At 44.7% G+C, this 19,607-nt stretch overlaps 1 protein-coding gene across 3 annotated transcripts in view; it reads right to left on the reverse strand.

The window, feature by feature from the left end:
• IFT81 (intraflagellar transport 81) overlaps window positions 1-19,607 on the reverse strand; it is a 282,490-nt gene that overhangs the window by 239,064 nt on the left and 23,819 nt on the right. The window lies entirely within an intron of this gene.

Consider the following 19,607-nt stretch of genomic DNA (forward strand, 5'->3'; position numbering starts at 1 on the left):
TGTGACAGGCCTTTTACCCTCTGTTATTCTCCCTTTTTTGAGGTGAACTCTGGACGCATCTACTCCCTCTCCAACTAGCTGTCTTTTATCAACCCTCATGGTCAGCCACCACTTTTTTTGACCACTTCACCACCTGGCTACTTTGTTTCCTTTCCGCAGACATCATTAATATCATCATGTGTAACTTCAACATTCCCATTGACAATTCCAACTCAGCTGTCTGTAAGCTTATAACTCCCTTTCCTCCTTCGGCCTTGCTCAATGGTTTTCCGCAGACACTCACTATTTTCCCTACCTAACCTCTCTAAGACTGGATTCATATCACGTTAGGTGCCATCCGTTTAACAGATCCATTACTAAGGGGCACTAACGTTGTGTAACGGATGCGTTAACGCACCCATTGCCAGCCATTATCGTAACGCACCCTAAGACTGATTTCACACTAGCGTTTTTTAGCGCTGCGCTTCGTGCGCGTCCATGCGCATGCGTCCTGCGCCCCCTATCTTTAACACGGGGGCGCATGGTCTAGCGTATGCACGCGTTCGTATGCGTTTTCGTGCGCATGCGGTTTTTTGTAGTGTGCGCCTAGGCGCGCCGGACGCAACCTGTTGCATTTTCTGTCCGTCCTGTCTCAAAAAAACGATTGCGCACGGAATGCGCAAAAAAAAAAAATCACATTACAGTCTATGGGAACGCAGGCATGTGCATGGATATGAGCACGCCTGCGTTTAAAATCGAATGCGTTTTAAGAGTTAACATGGCTAGAAACTGGTTAAAACACATGCACCTAAAAAAAGCAAATGCATACAACACGCACGATGCGTTTTTTGCATGCGATTCTATTGCGCACGAAGCGCAGCGCTAGAAAACGCTAGTGTGAAACTAGCCTAACGCATGTCAAAATCGGTATGCGTTAGCGATGTTCCGTTACTTTGTGACGCACCTTCGAACGCGGTCTACCGCGTTTTCGGATACGTTAGGTCTATTGCACAGCGAACGGACGAGTTCGCTGTGCATAGACCTCCATTACTAACGCATGCCGACGCAATGGTACCATGCATTAGCGCATGTGATAGCGCGATTGTAGAAAAAAAAATATTTTGGCCATCAGCGTTAGCGCATCTATTTAACGGATCCGTTAAACGGATGGCACTAACACGATGTGAACCTAGCCTAACTCACCTCTTCCTCTGGCTGACCACAAACTTATCACATTCTCTTCCATCTCCTGTCCAGGTGCATAATCCACAAACTTGCACACGATCGCAGAAAACTCAAACACTTTGATTTACACTCAGGGTGTGTGCACACGCTGCGGATTGTCCTGCGTATTTTTTCGCACGGATTTGTCAAAAACCGCAGGTAAATCCGCAAGTCAAAAGACCTGCGGTTTATCTGCAGTTTTTCTGCGGTTTAGCCTGCGGTTTGACACCTGTCATGGAGCTGGTGCCAAACCGCAGCAGAATCCGCACAAAGAATAGACATACTGTGGTTTTCAAACCGTGGAAAAATCTGCACTGTCTGCACAGCGGTTTTCATTTTTCATTGATTTTAATGGTACTGTACACCACAGCAGAAACTGCTGCGGATCCGCAGGACCGAAACTGCGCCGAATCCGCAGTAGAATCCGCAGCGTATGCACACACCCTCACTTTCTGAGTTCCTTCTCCTTCTTGCAGACATAGGTTCCTTAGACAGTGCAGATGCTGCAGCCACTTTACATAACACCACAACAGCTACAGCTCTCTAATCGCTCGCCCCTCCTCACACACAATAAAGCTCGCACAATCAACAGGCAAACCTGACTAAAGAGTTGCTGAGCGGAGATGGAAAAGATCCCATTCCAACAGGCACTTTATCACATTCAAACAGTCCTTGACCACTTTCAAATCCACACTCACTGCTGCAAAACAAATCTAGTTCTCATCTCTCATATCCTCCCTGTCACACAACCCTAAACAGCTATTCATCAGTATCAAAACTCGCCCCCCCCCCATTCCCCACCACTTCCTCACTCTCCTCTCATCTCAGCTGAAGACTTTGAGTCTTTCTTCAAGCAGAAGATTAATAACACCAGAGAAAGCTCCACAGCCCCTCCTTATAACTACTCAGCCCTCCTTCTCCACTATAGAAATCAACTTTCCTCTCTACTCTCCGGATCACATCTCACCACTAGTGTACTTGACCAGATCTCATCCCACCTCATCTCAAACCTCACCACAGTCTTCATCCCAACCCTAACCCATCTCTTCAACCTATCACTAACAACTGGTGTCTTCCCCTCATGCTTCAAACATGCCTCAATCACACCCATTCTTAAAAAGACCTCCTCTGCGTCTAGCTGTCGCAACATATCACTTCTCCCCTATGCCTTCAAACTACTGGAACAACGCGTCCATCTTGAACTGTCCTCCCACCTCCTGCTCCCTCTTTGGCCGCTAACAATCTGGCTTCTGATGGCACCATTCCACTGAAACTGCCCTAACTACAGTCACCATTGGCCTACTAACCAACAAATTCAAGTGACACTACTCTGTTCTCCTCCTCCTGGACCTGTCCTCTGCTTTTAACACAGTGGAACATTCTCTCATCTTAGCCTCACAGACTTGGCCCAATCTTGGATCTCTTCATACCTAATAGAGGGGAGATTCAGCGTCTCCCACTCACACATCACCTCCTCATCACGCCCCCTGTAGGTGTACCCCAAGATTCAGTTCTAAGACCCCTGCTCTTCTCCATCTACACCTTCGGCATGGAACAGCTCAGAGTCCCACGACTTTCAGTATAATCTCTATGCTGATGACACACAGATCTACATCTTTGGACTCAATATCACCTCCTTACTAACCAGTATCCCACAATGTCAGTTTGCCATTTCATCCTTCTTCTCTGCTAGATACCTAAAACATAACACGGACAAAACAGAAATCATGATCTTTCCACCATCTCACTCAACACCCCTAAGAGACCTATCCATTAAAGTCAATGGCTGCTCACTTTTGCCAGTCCTGCAAGCTCTCTGCCTCAGAGTAACCCTTGACTCTGATCTCTCCTTAAAACCACATATCCAAGCCCTTTCCACTTCTATTGACTGCAACTCAAAAATATTTCCGTACATTCCGAAAACAAGAGTGCTTGCACACATCATTTCCCGCCTCGACTACTGCAACCTCCTGCTTTGTGGCCTGCCTTCTAACACTCTCACAACAATCCAATCTATCCTAAACTCTGCTGCCAAACCTGTTCACCCGCTATTCCCTGCCCTCTCCTCTCTGTCAATCCTTTCATTGGCTCTCCACTTCCCAAAGACTCCATTTCAAAGCCCTAATCACGGCATACAAAGACATCCACAACCTGTCTCCTCCATACATCTGTGGTCGAGTCTCTTGGTACTTACCTGATCGCAACCTCTGACTCTCATAAGATGTCCTTCTCTACTCCCCTATTTCCACAATTGCATACAAGATTTTTCCCATGCATCACCCTACTCTAGAACTCTCTACCCTAACATATTAGACTCTCGCCAACCGTGGAAACCTTCAAATGAAACCTCTTCCAACATGCCTACAACTTGCAGCAACCCTTGTTCCACCATACAGCTGCATAATCAACTCTACCCTCACCTACTGTATCGTCACCCATCTCTTGTAAACTGTGACCCCTCGCGAGCAGGGTCCTCTCTCCTTCTGTTCAAGATTATTGTACTTTTTTTTTAGTATGCATACCCTTTTCACATGTAAAGCGCCATGTAATAAATGGCGAACCTTGCAAATTATGTGGATGTAGTGATGCACACACATGTAGACCAACTGCACAGTTATTTGAGGGACTCCAGTCATCTAATCCAACTTACGAAGGACATCTCATGGAAGAACACTTTTGTTTTCATCTCCATGGATGTCTCCGCCCTGTATTCCAGCATCCCACATGATTTAGGACTGGTGTGTTTTAAAACATTCATAGACATTGATCCACGGTTGACACCCACACAAAAAGAATTTTTGTATGAAAGCATGCAGTTCATACTCAATAATTTTTTTACCTTTCAAGATACCCTATACCATCAGATACTTGGGACCGCGATGGGCTCGAAGGTGGCACCTACTTATGCAAATTATGCTTTTAAGACAAAGTTCAACAAAAAGTTAATTTATTTCAGTTCTTCAATACAAAAAGTGAAACTCATATATTATATGTACATATAGAGTCACTACAAACAGAGTGATCTATTTCAAAAGTTTATTTCTGTTAATGCTGATGATTATGGCTTACAGCCAATGAAAATCCAAAAGTCATTATCTCAATAAATTAGAATACTTTATAACACCAGCTTGAAAAAAATGAAATGTTGGCCTACTGAAATGTATGTTCTATAAATGCAATCAATACTTGGTCGGGGCTCCTTTTGCATCAATTACTGCATCAATGTGGCGTGGCCTGGAGGCAATCAGCCTGTGGCACGGCTGAGGGGTTATGGAATCCCAGGTTGCTTTGATAGCAGGCTTCAGCTCATCTGCATTGTTGAGTCTGGTGTCTCTCATCTTCCTATTGACAATACCCCATACATTCTCTATGGGGTTAAGGTCAGGCGAATTTGCTGGCCAATCAAGCACAGTGATACTGTTGTTTTTAAACAACGAATTGGTACTTTTGGTAGTGTGGACAGGTGCCAATTCCTGCAGGAGAATGAAACTAACATCTCCAAAAAGCTTGTCGGCAGAGGAAAGCATGAAGTGCTCTAAAATTTCCTGGTAGACAGCTGTGCTGACTTTGGTCTTGATAAAACACAGTGGACCTACACCAGCAGATGACATGGCTCCCCAAACCATCATTGATTGTGGAAACTTCACACTAGACCTCAAGCAGGTTGGAGTGTGTGTCTCTCCACTCTTCCTCCAAACTCTGGGACCTTGATTTCCAAATTAAATGCAAAATTTACTTTCTGATACGCTGCTGCTATGGACGTAACTGCAACCTCTACTAGATGGCAATAGAGTGGAAGGATAGTATCAAGTCTGGAAGAGCAGACCTGCAGTGCTGCAGCGAAGCTACCACTAGGTGGCAGAAGAATAGTCAAACAAGCCGAGTCAAAACCTAGACCGTCAGGCAGTAAAAAGGGATAAAACAAGCACAGAGTCAGTGAAGAGCCAAAGGGTCAATACCAGACAAAAGGCAGAAGTACCAGGGACCCGAGGCAAAGTCAAGTCAGAGTCAAAGCCGAGTCAAACACCGGGAAATCCAAAAGCAATCAGGAAATACTAAGACAGGATGGGCAGAGAGGGAGGAACAGACACGGGCAAGGTCAGAAAGCGCAGCAGGACCAATCAGGGTACTACCAGTCAGATACTCACACAAAAGGCAAAAAATATAACTGACATGGCTTGCAGGAGGCAGCAGGAAGAAATATCAGATCTGAACCCAAAACGAGGCCAGGCAAAGTTAACCCTTGACATGATCAGCCCGGACTGGATCATGACAGCACCCCACCCTCCTCTCAAGGGCGGCCACCGGACCCCCAGGTTTTCCAGGATAACGTGCATGAAATGCCCGAACCAGACGATCAGCATGGACGGAAGATCGCTACTCAGGACCATAACCCATCCAATGGACCAAGTACTGAAAACAACTGCGAACCCTCCAAGAATCGACAATCTGTTCAACTTCATCCAGCGAGACAGGAGGCGGAGGGGGTGGAGACCCAGGAGAGGAATGTACACATGGCTTAAGAGACTTATGGAATATATTAGGGATCTGAAACGACGGCGGTAAGCGTAAACATAGAATCATAGAATCATAGAATCGTAGAGTTGGAAGGGACCTCCTGGGCCATCTGGTCCAACCCCCTGCTCAAAGCAGGATTCGCTAAATCATCCCAGTCAGATGTCTGTCCAGCCTCTGTTTGAAGACTTCCATTGAAGGAGAACTCACCACTTCTCGTGGCAGCCTGTTCCACTCATTGATCACTCTAACTGTCAAAAAGTTTTTTCTAATATCTAATCTGTGTCTCCTCCCATTCAGTTTCATCCCATTGCTTCTAGTCTTTCCTTGTGCAAATGAGAATAAAGTTGATCCTTCTACAATGTGACAGCCCTTTAGATATTTGTAGACAGCAATTAAGTCTCCTCTCAGTCTTCTCTTTTGCAAACTAAACATTCCCAAATCCTGCAACCTTTCCTCATAAGACAGGGTTTGCAGATCGGTCACCATTCTGGTCGCTCTTTTCTGAACTTGCTCCAGTTTGTTGATGTCTTTTTTAAAATGTGGTGCCCAAAACTGGACACAATATTCCAGATGAGGTCTGACCAAAGAGGAGTAGAGGGAAATAATGACTTCACGTGATCTAGACTGTATGCTTCTGTTAATACATCCTAGAACTGCATTTGCCTTTTTTGCTGCTGCATCACACTGTTGACTCATATTCAGTCTGTGATCTATTAGTATACCCAAGTCTTTTTCACATGTGCTGTCACTTAGCCCTATTCCTCCCATTCTATATATGCTTTTTTCATTTTTATTGCCCAGATGTAGTACTTTGCATTTCTCCCTGTTAAAAACCATTCTGTTAGTTACTGCCCACTTCTCCAGTTTATTTAAATCTTTTTGAATCCTCTCTCTCTCTTCTCTAGTATTAGCTATCCCTCCTAGCTTTGTGTCATCAGCAAATTTAATCAGTTTACCCTCAATTCCTTCATCTAAATCGTTGATAAAGATGTTGAACAATACAGGGCCCAGGACAGAGCCCTGTGGTACCCCACTTGAGACATTCTTCCAACTGGATGTGCAGCCATTTACGACCACTCTTTGGGTCCGATCACTAAGCCAGCTATGAATCCACCTAACAGTTGCCTTGTCCATTCCATACTTAGTCATTTTTTCAATAAGGATTGTATGAGAGACTTTGTCAAATGCTTTGCTGAAGTCAAGATATACTATATCTACAGCATTTCCTTGATCCACCCAATCAGTGATACCGTCATAGAAGGAAATTAAGTTAGTCTGACATGACTTATTAGTTACAAACCCATGCTGACTCTGTTTGATCACTTCATTCTTATCCAGGTATTGACTTACATGTTGTTTAATAATTTGTTCAAAGATCTTTCCTGGTATAGAAGTCAGACTCACCGGCCTATAGTTGCCTGGGTCCACCTTCTTCCCCTTTTTGAAGATAGGAACAACATTTGCTCTTCTCCAGTCTTCTGGCACTTCTCCTGTTCTCCAAGAATTTTCAAAGATTATGGAGAGTGGTTCAGAAATTTCTTCTGCTATCTCCTTCAGTACTCTGGGGTGTAATTCATCTGGACCTGGAGACTTGAATTCATTTAGGTTAGCTAAGTGTTTCCTCACTATCTTTCTGTTTATAGATATCCTGGATTCTTCTATTCCCTTAATAGGACAGTGAATAACAGTTGGTGTTACATTTCCTTTCTGAGAGAAAACAGATGCAAAATAGGAGTTTAAAAGTTCAGCCTTCTCAACATCCTGTCTTACCATTTCATCATTTTCATCCTGTAAAAATCCTATAGCATCTTTGACTTTTCTTTTACTTTTGACATATCCCCAAAATCCTTTATTATTGCTTTTGACATCTCTTGCAAGCCTCAATTCATTTTCAGCTTTAGCTAATCTGATTTGTGCCCTGCAGATTCTGCAGACAGCATTATATTCTTCTTTAGATATGCCTCCCTCTTTCCATTTTATAAACATTTTTTTCTTCCTTTTTAGCATGTGCTTAAGTTCTGTGTTCACCCATCCTGGTTTCCTTAAATGCTTCCTATTCTTCCCTCTTTTCGGAATTGTTAACAACTGTGCTTTGAGAATTTCATTTTTCAAGATTTCCCATCCTTCCTGGACATTTTTGTCTTTAAGGATATCCAGCCATTGGATTCCTCCAATTATCTTTCTGAATCCCTTAAAATCTGCCTTTCTGAAATCTAACCTTGACGTCTGAGTCTTCACAGGTCTTCCGCCTCTAGTTATCCAAAATTCTAAAATAGCATGGTCGCTACCTCCTAGGGTTCCAGCCACTTTTACCTCCTCAACCATTTCCTCCCTGTTTATAAGGATTAGATCCAAGGTAGCAGTTCCCCTTGTTTTCTCCCCTACCTTTTGGAAGATAAAGTTGTCAGCAAGAGAGGATAAGAATTTCCTTGACCTGTTAGTTTTGCCTGAGAGAGATTCCCAACAAATGTCTGGATAGTTGAAATCTCCCATGACAACTATGTCATATTTTTTGGAGAACTTGGCCATTTGATGCATAAAGAGTTCATCCATATCTTCAGCTTGCACAGGCGGCCTGTAGTAAATGCCTACAATGGTGTCCTTTCCATTGTTCTGTCCTTGTATTCTTACCCAAACAGTTTCCACAGAACTCCCAGTCTCTGAAGCTTCAATCTCTGTGCATATATACTTGTTTCTAACATACAATGCGACACCCCCTCCTCGTTTATCAAGTCTGTTTCTTGCAAATAAGTTTTATCCTTCTAGTCTTGTATTCCAATCATGTGTATCGTCCCACCAAGTTTCAGTGATTCCAATGACATCATATTTCTTTTCCTGTGTTAGTAGTTCCAATTCTCCTTGTTTGTTGCCCATGCTTTGTGCATTAGTATAGAAACATTTTAGTTTGTGATTGGTTTCTCTTTCTCCAATATTTTTATTAATTAGATTCTTTTGTCTTTGTTCTTCCTTTCCACTTCTAATAGCAGAGTTCTCAATAGCATTTGTCAGGTGTATGGCTTTTTCTGGTCTTTTGCTTCCCTTCCCATGTTGTTCTAGTTTAAAGCTCTCCTTACAAGTGTAGCAAGGCGACTTCCAAATACATGCTTTCCAGTCTTCGTAAGGTGCACCCCATCTCTAGCAAGTAGTCCATCGTATAAGTAGTTCACTCCGTGATCCAGAAATCCAAATCGTTGCTGACGGCACCATCGACGTAGCCAGTTGTTCACCTGCAGAATCTTATTCCACCTCCTTGTTCCATGGCCATCCACTGGGAGGATGGAAGAGAAGACCACCTGCGCTCCCAGTTCTTTCACTTTCTTGCCTAAGTCTTCAAAGTCTCTGCAGATGGTTTCCAGGTCGTTTCTTGCGGTGTCATTTGTCCCCACATGTAGTAGCAGGAATGGGTAGTCATCTGTAGGTCTGAAGAGTCCTGATATCCTGTCAGACACATCTTTAATTTTTGCACCTGGAAGACAGCACATTTCTCTTGAAGTTATATCCGGTCTGCAGATAGCGGCCTCTGTTCCTCTCAACAGGGAATCCCCCATGACCACCACTCTCCGTTTCTTCTTCACAACATTTTTCTTTCTCCATCCAGGAGGACTCTGAAGGCGTACAAGGTTGCTGTTTGTTGGCAAAGTCTTATCCTGATGTATTTCTTCATCATTTTCCTGCGTGAGAGCCTGGTACTGGTTCCTGAGCAGTTTGGGTGCTGACTGCCTCCTGATCCTCCTGCTTCTCTGGGTCACATGTCTCCATTCCTCTGTTTCTTCAGGTGCACTTCGAATTTCTTCTCTTTCTGTAACATGAAGAGATAATTCTGCTCTGTCCAAGAACTCTTCACCTTCCTTAATGATCTTCAACGTAGCCAACCTCTCTTCGAGATTTTGCAACTTTTCCTCCAACAGGGACACAAGCTTGCATTTGTGGCATGTGAAGTTTGGCTTTTCCACTGGTAAGTCTGTGAACATGTAGCAAGAAATGCAGCTCACCAAATGGCTCCTGGCCTCTTCCATCTTGAGATTTCTTAAAAACGATGAAAGATGAGCCAAAATTCGCGCGCCGATAGGAGACTCTTCACTTATCCCAGAAGGCACTGGGAATATGCAAATGATCTCCTCAAGACTCTTCCCCTGGTTTTCCGATTTCCTCTTTTCAGCTGCAACGGCCAAAACCCAGTGATCGTTGAGCTCGCGGAGACTCTTCACTTATCCCAGAAGGCACTGGGAATATGCAAATGATCTCCTCAAGACTCTTCCCCTGGCCTTCCCCAGAAGGCTACTGGGTTGACAACCTCAATGATCTCGTAAGGACCAATAAACTTAGGACCCAGCTTAACAGAAGGAACCTTCAGATGTACGTTCCTGGTAGACAACCACACCTTGTCTCCCACCAGCAACTTATGTCCCACAGATCGTTGCTTATCAGTAAAATGTTTTTGTTTGCCCTGAGCCACCCCAATGTTCTTCTGAACCTCCCTCCACATCTCCTCCAACCGTTGAACCGCTGAATCAGCCCCTGGACACCCCGAATCCAGCCTGGAAAATTCACCAAAATGGGGGTGAAAACCGTAATTACAGAAAACCGGAGAAGTACCAGTGGACTGATTAACCCGATTATTGAATGCAAATTCATCCACCGGCAGTGAGGAGCACCAATCATCTTGCCGAGATGTGGCAAGACAACACAAAATTTGTTCAAGTCAAGTCAGAGTCAAAGCAGAGTCAAACACCAGGAAATCCAAAAGCAATCAGGAAACACTAAGACGGGAGAGGGGGGAACAGACACGGGCAAGGTCAGAAAGCACAGCAGGACAAATCAGGGTACTACCATAGACAGAAAATATAACTGACATGACCTGCAGGATGCAGCAGGAAGAAATAGCAGACCTGAACCCAAAACGAGGCCAGGCAAAGTTAACCCTTAACATAATCAGCCCGGGAAAAGAGCAGACAGGACTCAAAACCCGGACTGGATCATGACACTTTCCACCTGGAGTGTGTCAATGACCGCCTTCTGGACATCTGTCAAGTTATCAGTGGAGCCTACTGAAACAGGCTAAGGGACCTTTTTAAACACTTAGGAAGCCTTTGCAGGTGTTTTTTGTTAATTATTCTAACTTACTGAGAAAATGACTTCTGGGTTTTCAATGGCTGTAAGAAATAATCATCAACATTAACAAAAATAAACACTTGAAGTAGATCACTCTGTTTGCAATGACTCTATAATATATGAGTTTCAATTTTTGTATTGAAGAACTGAAATAAATTAACTTTTTGATGATATTCTAATTTTGTAAGATGCACCTGTATCTATTGTTCTTTGCTAGTTACATGTCTCACATCGGTAATGTCCCCTTTTATTACAAATAAGATCTCATGCAGATCAGTATCTGGCCCATAGATCTTAACAGCTCATTTACATATAATAAACGTGGGTTTTTCTGGAGTAAGACATCCAATCGCAGATATTAAAGGGAATCTGTCACCTCATTTTTCGCATATAAGCTGCCGGCACCACCATCAGGGGCTTATCTACAGCATTCTGTAATGCTGCAGATAAGCCCCCGATGTAACCTGAAAGATAAGAAAAACGACTTCTATAATACTCACCGGGGTGGACGGACCGGTGAGGTCCGATGGGTGTGGCGGTCCGGGTCCGACGCCTCCCATCTTCTCCCAGGCAGAGAATTATGCCTGCGCAGAAGCCGCGACAGAAGGAAGAGGACATCATCGTTAGAAGATAGGAGGCGCCGGACCCGGACAGCGACACCCACCGGACCAGACCCGGGTGACTATAATCTAACTCGTTTTTCTTATCTTTCAGGTTACATTGGGGGCTTATCCACAGCATTACAGAATGCTGTAGATAAGCCCCTGATGACGGTGCTGGCAGCTTATATGTGAAAAAATAGGTGACAGATTCCCTTTAAGGTATCATTTTATGCAGCTTCCTATGACCTGCATGCCCATATAGAAAGCTTAGAAAGGTTGATCCTACTGACAAGAATCTCTTTTAAGGGGGTGTCCACTTTCAGGAAAGTGGGCTCTAAACTGAGTAAAATACATAGAACAAACTCAGCAGGCACTCACCCTGTATGGGTCCAGAGCTATCTCCACATAACTGCTCTGGTCTTGGTGTTTTGAATACAGGACCGGTCTAGCCATTCAGTCCCAGTGTAGCTAGTAACAGAGCTCACTACTCGAACATGGAGGTTGACGACACAAGATGCGGAGCTAAAGTGACAGGCTGGCTAGAGCGGTCAGAATCGCATGGCGTCAATCTCATTGAACAGGCACTGACCTCAGTGACACGTGCTGTTGACCTGAAATCACCGCTGTAGTCAAATCGCTTTGTCCAAAGCAGCTGCAGGGACCAGGTGCTGAATCTAGGAAAGTACAGTAACTACTGTGTTTCTTATTCTATGTATTTTACAGAATTTCAGGAAAGTGGTCCCCAAAAAGGACAACTCCTTTAACCCCTTACTGCCAACTGACGGAATAATACGTCAGCTGGCAGTATCCCCTGCTTTGGGGTGGGCTCCGGCGGTGAGCCCACCTCAAAGCCGCGACATAACAGCTGACATGTGCCCGCAATAGGCGTAAGCCGAATCGCAATCCGCCCGCGCCTATTAAGTAGTTAAATGCCGCTGTCAAACTCTGACAGCGGGCATTTAAATGCACTTCTGAACGCCGGTCCAGAAATACACGCAGCAACGACCGCCGTCACGTGATCGGGGGTCATCGCTGCGTTGCCATCACAACCAGATGTATCCTCGAGACCTCTATGGTTGTTGATAGTTGATTGCTATGAGCGCCGATCACAGGGTCGGCGCTCATAGCAAGCCTGTAATTCTGCTGCATAGAGGTGATCTGAGCATCACCTCTATGTAGCAGAGGCGATCGCGCTATGGCAGCTTCTAGCCTCCTATGTAGGCTATTGAAGCATGCCAAAAGTAAAAAAAAAAAAAAAAGTGTTTAAAAATATAAAAAATAAACATAAAAGTTCAAATCACCCCCTTTCGCTCCAATCAAAATAAAACAATTAAAAAAAAAAAAAAATCAAACCTACACATATTTGGTATCGCCGCGTTCAGAATTGCCCGATTTATCAATAAAAAAAATTAACCTGGTCGCTAAGCGGAGTAGCAATAAAAAGAAAAAATCAAAAACACCAGAATTACGTTTTTTTTGTTGCCGCGACATTGCATTAAAATGCAATAACAGGCAATCAAAAGAACTTATCTGCACAAAAGTGGTATCATTAAAAACGTCAGCTCAGCACGCAAAAAAATGGAGACGCTACGGGTCTCGGAAAATTGCACAATTTATTTATTTATTTTTTTAGCAAACTTTGGAATTTGTTTTCACCACTTAGATAAAAGAGAATTTAGACATGCTTGGTGTCTATAAACTCGTAAAGACCTAGAGAATCATAATGGCAGGTCAGTTTTAGCATTTAGTGAACCTTGCAAAAAAGCCAAAACAAAAAACAAGTGTGGGTTTGCCCTTTTTTTGCAATTTCACCGCAATTGGAATTTTTTCCCCCCGTTTTCGAGTACACCACATGGTAAAACCAATGGTCTCTTTCAAAAGTACAGCTCGTCCCGCAAAAAATAAGTCCTCACACAGCCATATTGACGGGAAAATAAAAAAGTTATGGCTCTGGAAAGAAGGGGAGCGAAAACGAAAAATCGAAAAAAAACTCCGGTCATGAAGTGGTTAAAATACCCATAGCCAAGAGATACACATCAGATGCACATCCAGTCCTGTAGTAATCATTGCCATTGGCTGACTATTATAATTTGTATGTAGGCCGTAAAGAGTAACAGTCCGTTTAATTTTTATTAACAAATTACTAGTACACATGAAAACAAGAAACTTTGTAATATATCTTATCAGAGAAATTGTCTTTATTCTCTGTCAGGGCTGATCATTCACTCACAATATTCTCAATTCACGGGTAAAATCTATATTCTGTCAAAACAGATTTTTACATTACTGAGATAGGAGATGATAGTTTCTACTCATAAATTTCTGTATAGAGGGGAGGGTGTAGAAGGGATGAGTCCCTCCCGGGAAAAATGGAAAAGGGAGGAGCCCCTCCCAGGGAGGCTGGAAAAGGGAGGCGCCCCTCCCGGGGAGGCTGGAAAAGGGAGGTGCCCCTCCCGTGGAGGCTGGAAAAGGGAGGCGCCCCTCCCGGGGAGGCTGGAAAAGGGAGAAGCCCCTCCCTGAGAGGGTGGTGAAGGGAGAAGCCCCTCCCTGAGAGGGTGGTGAAGGAATGAGTCCCTCCCGGGAAAAATGGAAAAGGGTGGCGCCCCTCCCAGGGAGGCTGGAAAAGGGATGCGCCCCTCCCGGGGAGGCTGGAAAAGGGAGGCGCCCCTCCCGGGGAGGCTGGAAAAGGGAGGCGCCCCTCCCGGGGAGGCTGGAAAAGGGAGGAGCCCCTCCCGGGGAGGCTGGAAAAGGGATGAGTCCCTCCCTGGAAAAATGGAAAAGGGAGGCGCCCCTCCCGGGGAGGCTGGAAAAGGGAGGCGCCCCTCCCGGGGAGGCTGGAAAAGGGAGGCGCCCCTCCCGGGGAGGCTGGAAAAGGGAGGCGCCCCTCCCGGGGAGGCTGGAAAAGGGAGGCGCCCCTCCCGGGGAGGCTGGAAAAGGGAGGCGCCCCTCCCGGGGAGGCTGGAAAAGGGAGGAGCCCCTCCCGGAGAGGCTGGAAAAGGGAGGAGCCCAACTTTATTCCCCCTTCCATCTACATAGAATCTCATCAGTTACAATTGACATCCATCTCAGTAAAGGGAAAATCTGTATTAATTGAAAACATATTTTTCTTGTGAATTGAGAATTTTGAGAATGAATGATCAGTCAAGGTGAAGAAAGAAGATTTATCTGATATGATATATTGCCACATTGCTTATTTTCAGAAGTATTCGTAATTTATTAAATAAAAATTGAAACAATTATTTCACTCCTGAGTGAGAGCATTTCTTTCTGACTTTACTGGTAGAAAGGACTGAGTACGGAGACCTACTCCTACCTCCTTGTCATGTTCATATGTCCTTTTAAAAGAAAAAAAAAAGTCAAAGTATAACAATGATTAAATACTACGTGTACTAACACTTTGCAACCAATTACTAAATTATCATGAGCCAGAGTTGGTTCACAAGCCAACATTTAAGCCTCATGTCAAAAGCAAGCCATATGTATTATATAGTGTACGGCTGTTAACCAAACCCTAAACGAAATCTCCTAAACTAAAAATTAACTAAACACTTAAGGAAATCCATCAAATGAAGCAAGCACGGTCTCTGAGAGCGATAGCACTTTAATCAATCAGCTATCACACTCTTCTGGCTGACGTTTGAAACAACACATACACTTGATTTTAGTAGTTTGATTTCTAGACTGAGATTCATCACAATCAAATACATAATGCAGGACAGATAAGTTATAAAATGTATTATACACAGTCTTTATTACAGGGAAAGTGGCCTAGCACAGAAAATTATGCAAATTGCCTTATTCATAACTTAACCGTTTATAAATATTCAGCCAATTTCAATATTATCCTGTTAAACATTCTGGACAAACAGTGCGTAATGGACTATGAAGATGAGGAGCAACTTGCAATAAGACCATTCCTATATCCAAGTATATAGCGAGGAGTGCAGCAAATAACTCCTGTATAACGGCCTAGTGTCTAATACACCTCTTTTTCGCTAATGATCTCTATCACAAACATATTCAAATGCATATTAAAGGGGTAGTCCACGACTCTGATAACCCCTCTCAATCACTATGCCTCCAAGTAGAATAATAACACCTATACTCACTTCCATTTCGAGCGCCGTAACAGTGATGTTCGCACCTGCTATCCTGAGGCTTGTTTGACACTGTTATGTCATGTGAGCCCTGTGGCCCATCAAAGACCATTTCACTCTTCCCTCCTTCAGACAAATCAGACATCCAGAGGAAGTCAGAGCTGCAACTGCTTTCTTACTACCTCCAGATGCCCTGATCTCAATCCTATTGAAAATTTATGGGCAAAGCTGGAAAGGAAGGTGCGAGCAAGGCGACCTACAAACCTGGATCAGTTACACCAGTTTTATCAGGAGGAATGGGCCCAAAGTCCAGCCAACTATTGTGAGAAGCTTGTGGAAGGAAATCCCAAATGTTTGACCCAAGTCATTCAGTTTAAAGGAAATGGTACCAAATACTAATGAGATGTATGTAAACTTTTGACTTTGCAGTAAGTAATAAAAATGCCTTAAAACATTCTCTATCATTATTCTGACATTTGGCAAATATGGTTTCATCTGCATACTGGAGTACATTACCTTCTTTACTCACAATACTATGTCGAGGGGGCACTTAAGGTGAGGATATGCCTCCATCCCAGATTACTGTGCCTTTTGTGCTTTGTCCTTTTCTTGATAAAATAAATATAGACATATATGGCCTCTTTCTTGGTGAATTTGACATTACTGCAGTAGCCAATGTGCTCATTTGGTTCATTTTACTTCCAGAGATATTGGGATTTTTAATTTAACCCCTTCCTGACATCTGACGTACTATCCCGTCCATGAGACCCGGGCCCCTATGCCCATGGACGGGATAGTACGTCATAGCGATCAGCAGCGCTCACGGGGGGAGCGCCGTTGATCGCGGCCGGGTGTCAGCTAATTATCACAGCTGACACCCGGCACTATGTGTCAGGAGCGGTCACGGACCGTCCCCGGCACGTTAACCCCGGGCACACTGCGATCAAACACGATCGCAGTGTACCGGGGGTTTAGGGAAGCATCGGCAGGGAGGGGGCTCCCTCCGTGCTTCCGTGAGACCCCCGCAGCAGCGCGATGTGCAGCGCTGCTGCAGGGGCCTCCTTCCCTGCAGGTCCCCGGATCCAATATGGCGGCGGAGATCTTCGGGGGCCTGCAGGGAGCCGATTTCCTCACTGCCTGCAGAGCGCAGGCATGAGGAAGCCTACTGCAGTGCCTGTGTGAGATCGCTGATCTGTCACAGCGATCTGTGATGTGTCAGATCAGCGATCTGACACATGACAGTTATGTCCCCCCTGGGACAATGCAATAAAGTTTAACAAAAAGTGTAAAAATAATTTATAAAAAAAAAAAAAAATAAATCGCTAAATTAAAAAATAATTAATTATTTTTTATATAAAATTGTTTTCATTGCATAAAAAAAGCGATCGACCACACGGCGCAATCAGTGCAGGAGTATGTGGAACCAGACACTGCAGTCTTCTGACCCCTCTGTCTTGGTAAAGCCGCAACAGTTGTGAAATCGTTCAACTCACTCATTATGACTTTTGCTTGGAAACATCCTCATTCAGGTGCAAAGATTGAAACATAGCTAATTTTTGGCAACAATTATCTCAAACGAGGAATTTATGCCAATTCTTAAAGTAATGGACGTGATGGCAATGAATATTGGACAGCTAGGGGAAATTGTACATGCACATTCGGGATGAGGTTCGTTTGAATCACTCGGAGCGGCGTTCTTATTACTACATTCAAGATGACAGATCTCATATCAGAAAAAGAAAGCAACTTTGCAGGAGTTTTATGAGCAAGAGGAAGGATAACTCTATGGTCCAGGAATAGCTGATTGATCGCAATTAAACGTGTCTCTGTGAAATTAGCACGAAAAACCTTAAAAGAGTTTTTCTCAAATCAGTGGTCACGATATCTCCAGAACCAATTGGTTAATTGAGTGAGGCTTGTGCAAACATTTTCAATATATAAGTGCCTACCTCCTGCACCAGAACTACCGTATATACTCGAGTATAAGCCGACCCCCCTAATTTTGCCACAAAAAACTGGGAAAACTTATTGACTCGTGTATAAGCCGAGGGTGCACAGTGAGTGGCCTCAGTTATCTACACAGTATGTGGCCCCAGTTGTGATGCACAGTGAGTGGCCTCAGTTATCTACACAGTATGTGGCCCCAGTTGTGATGCACAGTGAGTGGCCTCAGTTATCTACACAGTATGTGGCCCCAGTTATGATGCGCAGTGAGTGGCCCCAGTTATGATTCACAGTGAGTGGCCCCAGTTATCATGCACAGTAGGGTGACCGGATCTCATATGGGGGGGAAAAAATGTCAGAATCTTGTTCGTCTGGACCCCACAAAACGATTCCCCTTTCCAGATATTGAGATAGCCAAAATTTGAGCTCGATCAACCGACGTTAACCCGTGCCGCTCGTCGCTCAAAGTTTGAAAAAATCCAAATTGAGGTATTTTAAGATTTAGGTATTTTGCATAGTCTGTTAGACTATAAAGAATGTGACAACAACATTGCAGAAATAGCCCTGACCAAATTTTCGAACCATTTGTGGTATTTGAATGCAGAGTTGGTGGGATTATCGTTTTTTGATCCCACCATTACAGACAATGAAAAGTTGTTAATGGCTAATAAATTGCTCAGTAGCACAGATGAACCATCAGACGGACAAAATTCCGACATCGATTTTTTGCGGTCACCCTAATGCACAGTGAGTGGCCCCAGTTATCATGCACAGTGAGTGGCCCCAGTTATCATGCACAGTGAGTGGCCCCAGTTATCATGCACAGTGAGTGGCCCCAGTTATCATGCACAGTGAGTGGCCCCAGTTATCATGCACAGTGAGTGGCCCCAGTTATCATGCACAGTGAGTGGCCCCAGTTATCTGCACAGTGAGTGGCCCCAGTTATGCTGCACAGTGAGTGGCCCCAGTTATGCTGCACAGAGAGTGGCCCCAGTTTTGCTCCACAGAGAGTGGCCCCAGTTATGCTGCACAGAGAGTGGCCCCAGTTTTGCTCCACAGAGAGTGGCCCCAGTTTTGCTGCACAGAGTGTGGCCCCAGTTTTGCTGCACAGTGAGTGGCCCCTGTTATGCTGCACAGTGAGTGGCCCCAGTTTTGCTGCACAGTGAGTGGCCCCAGTTATGCTGCACAGTGAGTGGCCCCAGTTTTGCTGCACAGAGAGTGGCCCCAGTTTTGCTGCACAGAGAGTGGCCCCTGTTATGCTGCAGTGAGTGGCCCCTGTTATGCTGCACAGTGAGTGGCCCCTGTTATGCTGCACAGTGAGTGGCCCCAGTTTTGCTGCACAGTGAGTGGCCCCTGTTATGCTGCACAGTGAGTGGCCCCTGTTATGCTGCACAGTGAGTGGCCCCATCATGTTGCTGCTGCCCCTGACTCCCTTACAAAAAAAACCAAAAAAACTGTATACTCACCTCCGTCGCTGCCCCCTGCTCATCAGCGTTACGCTCTGCAGTGACTGTGCAGGCAGAGAGCGATAGCGCTCTCTGACCTGAATGTCACTGCAGAGGACGCAAGACAGCAGAGCGCAGGGACAGGTGAATATGCCTCCCAACCCCCCGTTCATACTCACCGGGTCCTGGCGCTTGTCTCTGCAGCTCCCCTGCTTGTTGCCTTGTTCCATGTTGTCGGCCTGCTCTCTTCCTGGTTCAGCGGTCACGTGGTACCCGCTCATTAAATATGCGTATATTTAATGAGCGGGTGCCATTTGTCAGCTGAAGCAGGAAGAGAGCAGCGCCGACAAACATGGAACAAGCAGGGGAGCTGCAGAGAAGGGTGGGTATGATATGACACCCCCGCTCCCCCTTCCCCGGCCGACCCCCGGTATATGACTCGTGTATAAGCCGAGAGGGGGACTTTCAGCCCAAAAAAATGGGCTGAAAATCTCGGCTTATACACGAGTATATACGGTAAGTCAAAATCTTTATTTTTAGCATTTTGTCGGGCCTCTAGTTGAGCCAAAAAAATTGATAATTTTCAGCATGACATCAATTTTCCATTTTTCACTTTTTTAAAAAAATTCTGCTACCGGCGATAGTGACAATCACAGTAATTAAACATCTCTATGTTTGTTGTGTCA

This window comes from Dendrobates tinctorius, unplaced genomic scaffold (assembly GCF_039654945.1).
Source record: "Dendrobates tinctorius isolate UK_male_01 unplaced genomic scaffold, ASM3965494v1 ptg000090l, whole genome shotgun sequence".
NCBI lineage: Eukaryota > Metazoa > Chordata > Amphibia > Anura > Dendrobatidae > Dendrobates > Dendrobates tinctorius.